General features: G+C 38.5%; 1 protein-coding gene across 17 annotated transcripts in view; it reads right to left on the bottom strand.

The window, feature by feature from the left end:
• Positions 1 to 15,112, bottom strand: part of LOC105228884 (myocyte-specific enhancer factor 2) — a 231,304-nt gene that overhangs the window by 83,440 nt on the left and 132,752 nt on the right. For 15 of the 17 annotated variants that reach the window (XM_049453190.1, XM_049453180.1, XM_049453186.1 and 12 more), the window contains one exon: positions 6,120 to 6,169. The exons of 1 other annotated variant lie outside the window; for it this stretch is intronic. The gene's annotated coding sequence lies outside the window, so the exon portion shown is untranslated. Of the gene's footprint in view, positions 1 to 6,119; positions 6,187 to 15,112 lie in introns of all 17 variants that reach the window. One more of the 17 variants, XM_049453173.1, reaches the window with a different exon arrangement.

Raw genomic sequence — 15,112 nt, 5'->3', positions numbered from 1 at the left:
TACTAACTGTTCAATGTCTGGTGGCGGCACACGCCCGCAGAATGGGGCTGACAGATAGAAAAGACTGCAGAAAAGGTTTAGAGCAGGATACCAGGGAAACAGTGGAGCAGCTTTTGTGCATTTGTCCCGCATTGGCAATACTACGGAGTAAGCATCTGGGATACCCACCGTATGACACACTGGAGGAGGTATCGACAGTAAAGGCCGCAGAGTCTATTAAAATTCGCTTCCTACTACTTAGGAACTGAACTCCATCTGGTATCGTAAAGGACCAAAACTAGTCTATGCGTGACTTATTGCCTACCGGTTTAACCTAACTTAACCTTAATTGGCTTTATTGGCTGTTCGACCTCGATTCGATCATATAAGATAGGGAAAACCATCTCCTTCCAACTTTGTTAAACTTCCACTCTCTCGCCGAATTAACATAGCTTCGTACAAATTAACACATTTGATGAGCTGAAATACTATTCTACGACACACATCGCCCACGCTTGTCTTAAACATTACATAAACATTTCGGTACCCACATCAAATAAGGACGCCACAAACACTGAAATCTGGCAATCCACGATAGGCACGGCTTGGACGCCGAAAATTCATTGCTAAAATTTTGCCCGCAGTCGAGAGAAGGCACATTGTCAGTCGCATGCCAGTCAAGCTAGCCGTCAATCAGCCGCCCACAATGTCGGTACGTGCATTGGCACAAATCAATTTATTACCCAGCAAAGAGCAACGCACAGCCTGCGAGATAAGGGCTTTTCAACGTATCGTTAGCAAAATGCGCATCCACGTAATGTGGACTCTCATCAAAAAAACGTCTTTAATGCATTTGTCAAAGTTGACTTGACTTATGCGGGGCCGATGCTGTTACTTTTATTTAGTGGGTTGGGTTTTGGGTGACAATTTTCGTTTCATGGCAATGCGGATGGTTGGATGTCATAATTAATTTTGACAAATTACATGAAATATAGGGTGATTTTTTAAGAGCTTGATAACTTTTTTTAAAAAAAAAACGCATAAAATTTGCAAAATCTCATCGGTTCTTTATTTGAAACGTTAGATTCGTTCATGACATTTACTTTTTGAAGATAATTTCATTTAAATGTTGACCGCGGCTGCGTCTTAGGTGGTCCATTCGGAAGGTCCAATTTTGGGCAACTTTTTCGAGCATTTCGGCCGGAATAGCCCGAATTTCTTCGGAAATGTTGTCTTCCAAAGCTGGAATAGTTGCTGGCTTATTTCTGTAGACTTTAGACTTGACGTAGCCCCACAAAAAATAGTCTAAAGGCGTTAAATCGCATGATCTTGGTGGCCAACTTACGGGTCCATTTCTTGAGATGAATTGTTGTCCGAAGTTTTCCCTCAAAATGGCCATAGAATCGCGAGCTGTGTGGCATGTAGCGCCATCTTGTTGAAACCACATGTCAACCAAGTTCAGTTCTTCCATTTTTGGCAACAAAAAGTTTGTTAGCATCGAACGATAGCGATCGCCATTCACCGTAACGTTGCGTCCAACAGCATCTTTGAAAAAATACGGTCCAATGATTCCCCCAGCGTACAAACCACACCAAACAGTGCATTTTTCGGGATGCATGGGCAGTTCTTGAACGGCTTCTGGTTGCTCTTCACCCCAAATGCGGCAATTTTGCTTATTTACGTAGCCATTCAACCAGAAATGAGCCTCATCGCTGAACAAAATTTGTCGATAAAAAATTTTCGAACCGAACACTGATTTTGGTAATAAAATTCAATGATTTGCAAGCGTTGCTCGTTAGTAAGTCTATTCATGATGAAATGTCAAAGCATACTGAGCATCTTTCTCTTTGACACCATGTCTGAAATCCCACGTGATCTGTCAAATACTAATGCATGAAAATCCTAACCTCAAAAAAATCACACGTTATATCACAACTTTGCCAGCGATAACGGTAAAAACACTTAGGACGCTTGAAGCAGGCGAAAACAGAGGACATATATGTAGTTGTAAAAAAGTTACGTATGACTTTTTTTATGTCAAACCGCAGCTCCGAAGCTCTTATTCGAACAATATTAAATCATCGAAGCACACTTCCTCGTGTTGAAAATTGGGTATTGTTCTTTGAAGAAATCAGAGATTCACAAAAGGTAAGGCAATTATAAATCAGCAAGTATTCTTAAATGACCAATTCGTTAGAATCCCGTTATGGTTAGGCACCTTTATTTACCAAAGAGACTTGCAGACCCGACAACTGTTATCTCATCGTTGTTGAATATCGATAAAATCAAATCTTTCGAATCTACATAGGTGTTGGTTTTCACTGGCCCTTATGCCATCGGAAAACCCCCATCCTTGTTTTTAAGACCAAATCGGCAAGCTATGTTCTTTGAAAAGACCTTTTAATTCCCAAGCTGCAAGAAAATTATAACTCAGCAAGTATTCTTAAAAGATCTCTTCGCGAAGAGGCTTTGCCAGCGACTAAAGTGTTTCTCGAAAGAAAAGAATGGAACTCCTAGATATATTGAAGTGAGATGCGAGATAAGACTAGCAAAAAATGCTTCAGTTGTTGCAACCGTAGATTCTTAAGAGATCGGGCGCACTCTGTATGCATTATAGATTATTTGTAGCTCCACGTCATGGATTAATGGATAATCTTTCATGTAATCCGTTCAGCACTTTCAAAGAGGACAGAACCTCAGTATAGTATGCCCTTCCTTCTGTTGAATATACTTCCTCCCATGATTCTCATGAAAAGGAATCTTTAGCGTTCTTTTAAGAAAAAGTTTTAATAATGGTTGGCACAAAATCCGAACGTAGACAGTATTGACTCTTTACATAGGGCGGCTTTGTTATGATTACTAGCTGCACCTTCTCCGTTTTCGGGTTTTCGGTAAAATGTAAAAGGAGAAAACCTACGATTATTTATATTAAGAGCCACTATAAATAATTTGAAAGCGGTAACCGCAATGGGTTTCGTTGTCTTTCAGGCAAAAAATGAGTTTGACCAAGTTTGTTAAGGTCTTCAACCGCTACTTTCGACTTAAGATCTAGTGAATATTTCATACATACATATATGGTAGATACGGTACGGCGGCGGCATACGCCTGCAGAATGAGGCTGAATTTCGTAACGGAACTCCGTTTGCTATCGTAAAGAATCAAAACTGGACCATGCGTGGCTTATTAGTCTGCCAGACTAACCTAATCTAACCTTTATATGTCTATTATAAGCCCACTGTAGTTGTAGCTTTATGAAATATTATCTAATAGTCGCAAGGAAGCTATTGAAATGACAGTTTCATGTCATATCGAGTGATCCAAGTATGGGTACTTTTTCCAATAGCCTTTTTTTTGACAGATCACGCGTGAGTCTTGTCAAGCTGTCATGTTATTTTTGTTCAGCACTGTTCGGCATTTCATGGTGGAAAGTCTTACCCCTGAACAAAGTTTACAAATCGTTCAACTTTATCACGAAAATTCACCTTCCGTAAGGAATGACTTTCACGCACTTCGCTCAACTTATGGTCAAGATAATCGGCCTACTGAGAGTACTATTCGAAATACCATCACCCATCTCGAGACTCAGCATTCATTATTGAATAATATTCGACCGAGTCGACCACATCCAGCGCTCAGTAAAGAAAATATAGCAGCCGCAGCTGAGAATGTACACAAAGACCGTGGAGAGTCGATTGATAGTTTCCATAGTTCAGCTTGCTAAAGCCGCCCGACCTTTCCAATCCATATCACTTCTCTGAAAAGTTTCAAGAAGATCAGACTTTTTTGAGCAAAATTTTTTTTTTCTGCGATGAGGCCCATTTCTGGTTCAATGGGTATGTAACCAAGCAAAATTTCCGCAATTAGGACGAAGAGCAACCTGAAGATATTCAAGAGCTACCATTTCATCTTGAGAAATAACGGTTTGGTGTGGTTTATGGGCCGGTGGAATTATCGGTCCATATATCTTAATGATAACCGACTATTTTAAGCCTGAAATTTAAGCTCGTGATCTCGGCGATATTTGGTTTCAACGAGACGGCGACACTTCCCATACATCGCATCAATAAATGGATCTATTAAGATAGTACTTCGGTGAGCAGATATTTTCACGCTTTGGACTTTTTGCCGTGGGGAAATATAAAACCTAAAGTCTATGCGGACAATCCCGCTTCGGTTCAGGCCTTAGAACAAAACATCACGCGTGACATTCGCCAGTTATCAATCGAAATGCTCGAAGGAATAATCGAAAATTGGACTCAACGAACGGACCTTCTTGGACGTAGCCGCGGCCAACATTAGAAAGAGATAAATTTAAAAAAATAAATTCCGAAGAATGTTCCCCATTATATACATTTGAAGTTTCTGTGTTTTTCCTAAAAAAAAAGTAGGGAACTTCGAAATTGATAACACTTCAGATATAGTCCGACTATTCTACATTAACTACATTAGACTGTTTTTGATCTAAACCCTATCTGAGAACAATTTGCTGGGTTTCCGTTGTTATTGAGAAATCAGGACTATAGAGCCAATGAAATATTACCAATGAAGCTTCTGAGAAAGTTGGATTAACGATTTTTTTCTAAGCGTTAATCAACAGGAATCTAAGTGGCAGTAGCTTTCTCAAGTTAGTTAACAAGATCATCGTAGAATAAGCTAGATCTATAACAAGGCAAACACTAAACCACCTCTTCAGGTTGATTACAAGAATAATTTCAAATTTGCATAGAAATTCGGTCTGATTTTTCTCGCTGTGGATCTGCACTGTACACTAATTCACTTGAGTTATATGCGAGCACACGAAATGTCAATTGCCATAATATACTTTTATTTTAATATATTTATGATTTAACAAACTACGAGTAGCAGCACTCATACCACCAAACCCCACTCAAAAAGGAAATAAGTGTGTATTGTATAGGTACATATATACCTGTATGCACATACATATGTTAACGTGTACACTATATATGTATGTAAGTACGAAGCCATTCATTCATGCAGTCAAATGTGGACAGACAGGAGCCAGTGAGGGGAATGTTGCGCAACGCTTGATAACTCAATATTTGAGTATGCTCCTACATATATATGTATATAGATACAAATATACATATGTACACATACATACATATATACAGCTGTGTATTTTCATGCTTGTGTACATAGAAACTGCTCCCAAAAAAAACTGCTGTGGCACGTGTCATGGCTTTTCCATGCGCTCGCCGCTCAAAAGCATAGAAAATGGAAAATCACAAATGTAAAGAAGACGGCAAAAAAAGAATGGAAATATGAAAAGTATGTATTTATTTGAGTGGAAGGATGTTGAATAGATACCGGCCACTCACAGTGGGAGTGATGCTTTCGATGTTGCTGTCATTTTGCTCGATGCGGGTGAATAAGTATCTATTACAAGCATAGATGCATAGATATAGCAGAAATAAGATATAGTCAGCTTCCAAACTGGATATGAAATTTGACAAAGTGAGTTAATACATACATATTAGTAACATAAGAGTAAGTATGAAGGATATGTTTTGTATTTTTATATGTATTTCTAAATTACAATAGAGAAAAATTAAGGTTAAAAATCTTGAACTAGGTCCATAAAGCATTAAATCAATACGATTTGAATATGAGAACAATATGATAATAGTCAATCCCACCAATATGTGGTGTTGTTATTGTTGTTGTAACGGGTGCCCAATATCCATTAGGATGGTATGGATCAGATAAGTTGTCATCGAGGTCATCCAAACGCGCTGTTTCGACGGGATCGGTCCATAGGGAGAATTGTGTCTAATGAGTGATGGCTGAATAGACTCAGCTCAACAAGTTGTGTCTTTGGTGTTTCTTAATTATACCCTATTCAGAGTATAAAAATTGATATATGAAGGTGTCTCCACATACTTTAAGCTCGCAATTCGGTATCTTCTAAAATTACCAGAACAATATCTAGACCCAAAAACTGATTTCCCTTAAAAAAGTCGACTTAAAAACCGATATGTCGGCATAAAAGTTAGGCATTTCAATTCTACTAAGCGAGCACGCTTCTTATTTGATAAAGACATTTTAAAAAATCGACTTCGCAATCGGTTTCTATGATACGTATAGAGCTCATGTATAGAACCAATGTAAAAACTTACCTTAAGTTGATAATTAATAACGTTTTGTGCCCGAACCAAGCTAAGTGAACCTGAAAATAAAAAGAAACTAAAATTTAAGACTATTTGCATTGCTTGAGGATTTTTAATAACTTAAATATAATTTCTATACACTCTCTGAATAAGGAGCTAATAAACTGGATAATAATAATTAGGTTAAGTTAAGTTAAATGGCGAATCCCTTAAAAAGGCGGGGCATCATACAGTCCTTTGTGAAGCCATATAAAAACTCCAAATATCTTATGCAACTCGCCGTCGATAAAATGTTTCAACTAAACGCAAGAATCCCGATTCACCGTATTCTGTACAAACTCACACGCTCATTGGAAGATGGACTCTGCTGAGCGCGAAGAGCTCACTAGACATCTTACGATTTACTCTGAGCTAGAAGAACCTTGCGACTGCACAGTAGCTGCTTATTGACAAACGCTTGCTAAGCTGGTCTGAGACTCCAAACCCCAACCTTACATGTTCCTGCAATACCACTGTGAACTGGCACGCAAACCAGTCTAAACATGTACATATGTAGAGTTACGACGTGCCAGAGATAAGCAGTCTAGACATCTCTTCACTAGTAAGTATTGAGCATACAGTCAGCGTGCTAAGGCTAATATCGCTATTGTACTATCGAACTGGCTAGTCACCACTTTGAAAAAGCGTGCGCTCCCGAGTAGAAGATCTTTTGTTCTCAAGTTTTAATTTTTCTATCAACCTGAACTAGTAAGTTGGGGACTTTGCTAAGTACGGAGAGCTCACTTAACATTTATCCTGTACTAAAAGGAACTTGCGACTGCGCAGTTACCAGTAATTAACAGACTTGCTCAGTTGCTCTTTGGTCCAATCATTCATACCTGAAGTTTCCTGCAATACCGCTGTGAACTGGCAGCCAAAACAGTTTAATGATGTTAGTCCAGTCATTATAGTAAGTTCATCTCGGAATTCGAGATACAGGTAGGTATACCCTACCATATGTAAGTTTTGAGACAACTTTAGGGTGTCAATATACAAGTATTTACAGACTTACAGCTGGGTATCTCGAATTCCGAGATTCTTACCTAATTTAAGCTTAAATGACTGGACTACGTAGTAACTGGATGGCAGAGATAAGGAGTCTAGACATTTCTTCACATCTTGTCTTGAGTGTAAAGTCAGCGAGCTAAGGTTGTCATCGAGGGGATAGTCACTACTTAAAAGGAGCCTGCACTTCCAAGTAGTAGATCTTTTGCTACATTGTAGTAGTGAAGAGACCTACAACATAAGTGGTAAGATAGCTACTTAGTTCCCGTCAGTGTAGTCCTTTGTGTTTTGTATTCATTCGTAAAAATGCTCACCGTTTCCCTTCTTCTGCCAGCCCTTCCCACCCATATATTTCTCGAAAGTATGAGAGTAGGGAAACGACAGGGAATTCATAAGCCGGATTCTTTCATCAAATTCAAACACCGTGGAAATATACTTTCCATACACTTTTGTAAAAGTTATTTATAATTTCCTTTCACTAAAATTTGTCTTCAAAATATTAAAGAAATTATAATTCCCAGTGCACAATTAGAAAATACCAAACTACCGCCACTCGTTAACCCTTTCCACAATAGAGCGAGAAATACGCAAACCGCACAATAATATTTAGATTAATAAATTTAATTCCAGCCAAAGCAACCGCAACTAATTCCCAATCAATCGCCGCTTTTTATGGTTGATTGACGCAGGAAACGCCGCGCCAAAACCATAAATAGGACAACAGCACTACAACAACAAGTGGTCAATGACTAATTGATTCAAAACAAACCGCAAATAAAATTCGCAACCAAAATTAGCGCGTAACAAACAATATTTAGCAGGAAAATTCTCAGCAAAACAATTTAGGACCCACAACGTCATAAAGGCAGAGGTGAACTTGTTAGATTATAAATAGCGAAACAGGAAGGTTAAAGGAATGCGGCAAAAGGATTGGATGCCTTCCGAAAGCTTTGGAAAGATGTAATTATAATTTGCTTTCAATATTTATTGTGATTTTGAAGCCGGAACTTGTCGTATTTTTGTGCTGGGCGATTTAAGAGTGATTATTTTAGTCTGTAAAAACGAGTAACGTCTTTAAAGGTGCCCAACTAGAAGCATTATTCTATGAAGAAGAAGAAGAAAAGCGTTCAGAATCTTTGGGAATCCCTCAAGAAGTCATTTCAAAACATTTAAAACCAGCCGCATACATTCCAAAGTAAGGAAATTGGATGTCATACGAATAGAAGCCTCGGCGACCTTCCACGTCGGAAATGTTGCTTTAATAAGAGTTATGGTGAAAAATGGATCCATTACGATAACCTAAATGCAAAATATCCTGTGTGAAACCTGGCCAACCAACGCAATCATCGGTAAAGCCGAATATCCATGTCGCCAAGCTCAGTAATTGGTGGGATCGGAAGGTACTTATTATGAGTTTTTAAAACCAGGTACCTTTAATGGAGAATGCTTTACAAATTGAAGCGAGCACAATCGCCCGGAAACCAGCGGCTATAAAGTTTTATACGCGTCTTATAGCCCAGACCTTGCTTCTTCGGACTACGGACTTGATATCCGATCCTGATACCTCATCTTTTATATTGAACTGTGAAGCTGTTAGATAACTAAAACGATTTTTTATGAGGTTAGAGAGAAGCAGAGGAGACGTTCTATGGTCTCAAATATAGCCATAAGTCCCACATTACTAACCGATAGCATTTCCGACAGAAATCGGTATTTAGGATTGTCAAGGGGTCCAATTAGCTTCTTTAGGCTATGGTTCTAAGAATTTAACGTTGTTGTTGAAAACAGAAAATAATCCAAATAATTTCGAGAAAAAATGCTGACGAGTTGACAGTTTTTGGAGGAAAAAGGATCCGGGACTGTTGTGGGTACGTAGGCACAACTATCATGGAAACGAGAAAGTGAAAAACTTGTCTGTGTGTATGGACTCCAAGCATGATAAGTTTGTTCGACAAGAGGTATACTCGAAAAACACTTTTTATATTAGACTCCATCTAAAATCCTCTTCTGGGTTCAAGGGCTTTTCAGGCGGAATTCTTGGTTATCGTCTCAAAAATACTTATTAACGACATCGAGACTATTTGCAAGAACTGGCGATTTGGTCGTAAGGATACTCTGTTATATCCAATAGTTTGAGCAACCTCATGAATACTTAATTGTTGAGCCGCTGGTCAGGACTAACTAAAATATTTCTGAGATGTCCACACCATTGTCAGGCGGTTCGTAGTTACCTATTAGAGGTGAGCTTGAATACAATAAGGGTTTATCGAAGAAACAGAAAAAACGAAGTTTTTCAAAATGTGTAAATTATATTTCTTTGTATCAAAGGGAGTAGAAAAACAAACCTCCTCATTAAGGGTGCAAGTCTCCAAATGTGACACAAAACAGTCAAAGACATTTTATGCTTCTTCTGTGGGCAAATACATTACAAAATTTATACACAATCTCGAGTACATACAAGCAGTACGAACACCACCTCTTCTGCACTGCTGTCAACCTCCTGGAGTGGCACTCTGTCCGTCAACTCATATTTCATTGACTCACATAAAAATCTAACGCCCAACAACAATGTCGGAACGTCCAAAACGAATTCAATCGGTACTGCTAGCGAGCTAATGAGTAAATCTTCAATTATACACTGCTAAGGAATAAAACAAAAACATTACATAGTACAAGTGAAGTCAGATTTCAAAATGTCACCAGACCATAGAGCATTCGAGTTGGTTCCAGCTTTGCGTGAGTCCAATTCGGATAATGGCAACAAAAACAACAACGAGAGATCATCAAGCATAGTTACAGAAGAGATTACATGTCAACACCAACAGAAAGTGTATTATACACAACAACAACAGCAACACCAAAGAAACGAATACCACATGACAACATTTACCGCAGATCCGAAACGCAGGCGAGCAGCAGACGTCAGCCACAGGCAGATTGACACCAACCGCGAATCGAGAGTTGAAAGGATACTATAAATCTTGAAGACAGCGAAGTGGAATACCTACTTGTAGCTTCTGAAACCGAAGCACATTTCAGTGACAATTTGCGCATACGCAGTCGTCGAGCGTCCCATTGGGGTTACAGCAAAAAAGAAAAAGAGTACGAGTACATTAAGCAGGAATGTGCTGCGCACTTGTCACCATTTTCCCCAACATTGAGGCTCAAGCTTCGGCTAACACTTTTCAGCTGTTTTGGATTTGCGGATTTTTGCGTGGTGTGACATCAAGCCAGCCATAAATCGAAGAAGGCGGGGAAAGCGAAAGCAGCGCAATTGAGTATTGCGAAATTTGTAGACTTCAGTAATACTTAAACTTTTGGATGCAGAATAGATTGAGTTGGACTTCTTCCAAATTTCTTGAGCTGTTGTTCAAGCAGAAAGGATGATCTGGTGCACGAACTGACATTATGTAAACATTATGTATACAGAACTCAAATTATTCGTTGGTCATGGTTGTAGCCGGTTATTTTCTTATTGATTGATTAAATCCGTATCATTGATTGGGCTTCACGGTAAACAGTATTCTTCAATTGACAGTAAAGAAGACCTTTCATGAAATAAACAGTTAAGACTTCTTTTATAATTGTTCAAATAAGTTGTCTAATTTCTTTAGGCTCTTCAGATCCTCACGTCACAGGCCCTCTTTGCAAGAACCTAGGTTATTGTACCCAATGACCCAGTCTACTAAATGCAAAAACTTCGTAGATCCTCATGTCGCAGACCTTCTTTATAATAGCCAAGGGCACACGACTACCCGTACTAGAGTACACCAATAAAAATCCTTAATGAAAATGTGAAAAATAGCCGTAGCAGCCGTAGACATAGCAGCATAGTGCGCCTTCGTCTTGGAAACCTTGAAATATGAAAGAAGTCCAAACAAGGACATCTCATCTTAGTCTAGGGGAACTTTGATATATGAAAGAGGTCCAAACAAGAACATGCTGAAATACTCTCCTGTATTTAACTGTATCTCTCAAATCCAGTGGCTAAGTAGTGACTATTTCTCAACTCACATACCGATGATGGATATGTGGATAGAGAGGAGCCACTGGAGAAGAGGCACAGATAGTTTTTCACAGATTGATCCAAGTTAGTTGGAAGGATTGGATGGTTCTCTCATCATCCTACATCCTTGTCACGCTCACGTCTGAATGGAAACAGTTGGAATCTACACTGTCATATTGCATTCCAGCACTAGACCAATGAACCTCAAGTGCGCTTAGCAGGCATTAGTCGACAATCCGCTCTCGTGCGAATGCGTGATTTTTTGGCTTAGAGTAGAACGCAAGCGATCTACTGAACTACTTGCCCTTAGCAAAGTTCATCTTGTCGCAATCGTAGGAAATCTTACTAGATATTGTCTAATACGCATTCATGTCGCAAAGCTAAAAATCTTGTCGGACGCATATCGTTCGGAAGTTGTATAGAGGAAGGTGGAAATATCCACACACTTTCTCCTCCATTTTTCAGCCTACGCAAGACAAGGGAATGAAACATCTTGGCAGTTTTATCTTCGACGAAGCAGAAGATGTAGCTGAGACGGACGCATATCGGTCGGAAGTTGTACGGAGGAAGGTGGAAATGTTCAGACATTTTCTCCCGCCTTTTTCAGCCTTCGTAAGACTGCCAAGATGTTTTATCTACGGCGCAGAAGAAGACATAGCTGAAACTAGCATTAGCCGTCTCAACAAAATTATGGTAGGACTCAACAAATTTATTTTATAGATTTGTAAAAGCCTTATGCTCACCTAAGTAGGAGTTTTAGTTATTACCCGTCCGGCATTTTAAGCTGTCCAAGTGAGATCCCGTTAGGATCGACATATTAACTTAAAATTAAAGAGAATACATAACTAGTATGACGATGAGAGTACATGTGTCGTGCTATGGACCTTTTTGCTCCTCATTAAAATAATTGTAATGGTTTTAAGAGAGGATCGTCTTTCAGTAATATGGAACCAAATATCAGGTGAATTTTTCGAACAAAAACTGAATTTAGACTGAAATTTCAAACGAATTCGCTTTAACTGGACTCAGCATCAGCTCAGTGTCTCTTGAGGCATCAAAGAAAGATACAAAATCTTTCCCGGAGTAAGTTGATTTTAGCCTCGTCCATCTGACTGTATTTACGCGAACTAGACCCTCAGTTATTGAGATATCGCTCTCGAATTTTGCACTGACCCTTTTCTCCCAAAGAATTTGTTTATTTGGTGGAAGCGCTCATATCGGATCACTATAGCATATAGCTGCCATACGAATTGAACAATCAGAATCAAGTTCTTGTATGTAAAACTTTATTAAATGGCGAGGAATCTTCGTTAAATTTGGCACCGTTTAGTACCCGAGGCATCGCTAAAATCTCCAAAGAAATTGTTCAGATCGGACCACTATATCATATAGCTGGCATACAAACTGAACAAATAATCTGAAGCAAATATGTACATATATTAGCGTTGTACGGGAATAAGTGAATCTGTGGCTACTAAATGTGTGAATAAGTATGTACGATTGTATGTATGTACGTATTATTGATTTTTTTGTTTATTTATTTATTCGATTCTTCGTTTCGGCGGACAGCCGCGGCGGTGCCAAAGGCCAGGGGCAAGCTCTTCGCTTGCTAAATTGTCTTGATTCACAACAGCTTCTAACATAGTCGCTTTAATTTTCTATTCCGCCATCTTTGCTGTTGTTGTTGTGTAGCGAACAAGAAAAAAAGAGCAGAATTAATTTTGTTGCTAAGAAGCGACAGGTGCCGCAGCAGCCATTCGATTGCCGTCATTTCGAAAATATGTATTTCAATCTGCTTTCCGATTTAATTTATTTATTTTCCCTTCACTACCCATCCTAGACGTTGTTATTCTTGTTGCTGTTTTGTATGCTCAAACTCAAAGATAAATGAGCTGTGAACGAATTATACGAAAGTAGTCTGAATGAACGAGTGTGCACGAGAAATATCCGAATTTTAATTGGAAGGAACAGCGTGTAAAGAACGCGAGCAGATGAAGATGTCTTGAATCATCGGTGATTTTTGAAAAACAAGCACGAATACATACACATACATAATTATCTACAAGTATATATTCATACGTACAAACATGGTTTATACTACATACATATGTACACCTATTGAGTAATTCTTTCTGAGGCGCTTTGGTATGTGATGGTACATTTACAAATCTTTAATTTTTTTTCTTCTAAACTTTTCTAGAAGCCTAATTATACAAATCAAGAATTGTGAAAAAAAGATTGCTACAACAACAAACTGAGGTAAACATCTTTTGACTCGAAATCACTAAAAATCGACGCTGTATTGTGAGACAGAGAGCTTGAAACTAAAAGGTGATCCATTTCGAGGTTCCCTACTTTTTTAAAGAAAAAACACAGAAACTTCAAATTTAATGAGGAATTTTTATTATCATTCGAAAGAACGTTCTTTGGCATTTATTTTTTGAAGTATATCTATTTCAAATGTTTGCCGTGGCTACGTCTCAGATGTTCCATGCGATGAGCTCAGTTTTCGATGTCTCGTTCGAGCATTTCGACTGATGAGTGAAGAATGACAGGCGTGATGATGTAATATTCCAAATCGATAGCATATGAACACTACAATCGTAGCTCGGTATGGACCGAGAACACAAAATTTCGCCATTAGCCTCTATCCTTTCTGAGGTCACGCCAGTTGAATTTACCAAGGGCAGACAGGTCACGGCTCCAAAGACCTTGCAGTTTAGAGTTCCCCATATAAGAAGAAGACTTATAGAACGTAATTTTTATTAGTCGAAAAAAGGACATGTTTCACAAAAGTTATGTTACGCTTGATCTTCAGGTTTAAGTTCCAGAACATACCAAATTCTTCACTTTTTCAAATTTATACCAATTGTGACGTAGTTCGCAAGAATCGAGGAATCTTTGTACTTTATCTTGCCTCGTTGTCGGACTGCGCTGACTGTTCCCTAAAAAAGGTCTACGATGTCTTTATCGTCAGCGTGCCCCAGTGGCATTGTAATTTTAAAGGAGGCAGTGCCACTACGGTTAAGATGAACGGCTCTTTTTCAAACATTATACTGAAGAAGACGTAGCAATCACTCGGTCTACAACCTAGTCTGGTATCGAACTGCTCGGAGAGGTCCTTCCCAACTTTGACGGAGCTGGCAATACTGTATAACGGCATAAGTTTCGCATGGATTCCAGACAGAGGGAGAGAGAGGAGAGGATTGGAGAGAGCGACGACTGTTTTTTTGATAACAGGAAATATTTCGTTTTGTCCCCGTTCACAAGAAGATTATACCTCTCTCTACTCTAATTAGCTCTGCAGCTCAAAATATTTACTCCAGCAATAGATTGAAGAAATCATACAATAGAGCGTCTCTTAAATTAAACAAATCAGGCCGATTATTTTACTATATGAGATGTTCTCATGACTATCTCTTCTAGTAGAGAACACTTTGAAATTCGCTTAATAAGCTGCTAACTACCGCTTGAGGTACAAAAACACCAAATAATTTTCTACACATTTTTAGTAACAAATTAAAAACTCTGCTGTTCAAAGGATATAATATATGTATAAAGAATTAATTTTAAGTGTCACAAAGAGGCTACACACTCAATTACATATGTATACATACATCTTTATATATATACTCGTATTGTAAATATATGGGCATGAACATATTCATGGGTACTTAAAATAAATATTTTTATATGCAGACAGTAAGTCGTCCGATATATTTTTAGCGTTGTTTTGATATTTAAAAATAAATTAAAATTCCAAAATAAAAACTAAAAATATAATTATTTTCAGTAAAACAGCGCTCAGCTGTTGACAATTAGGAGAGGAAATGGCTGCAAAGACATACAAACACACGAAAGACAAGTGCGATCAAAAGGAATACTTTTGAGAAGGACACATGTTGCCGCTTGCCAGACAAACAATTATGTATGTAAAAGTTCTTGTTTATTT

This window comes from Bactrocera dorsalis, chromosome 3 (assembly GCF_023373825.1).
Source record: "Bactrocera dorsalis isolate Fly_Bdor chromosome 3, ASM2337382v1, whole genome shotgun sequence".
Taxonomy (NCBI): domain Eukaryota; kingdom Metazoa; phylum Arthropoda; class Insecta; order Diptera; family Tephritidae; genus Bactrocera; species Bactrocera dorsalis.
The sequence above is the reverse complement of the archived record's forward strand: the minus strand, read 5'-3'. Positions and strand labels throughout refer to the sequence as shown.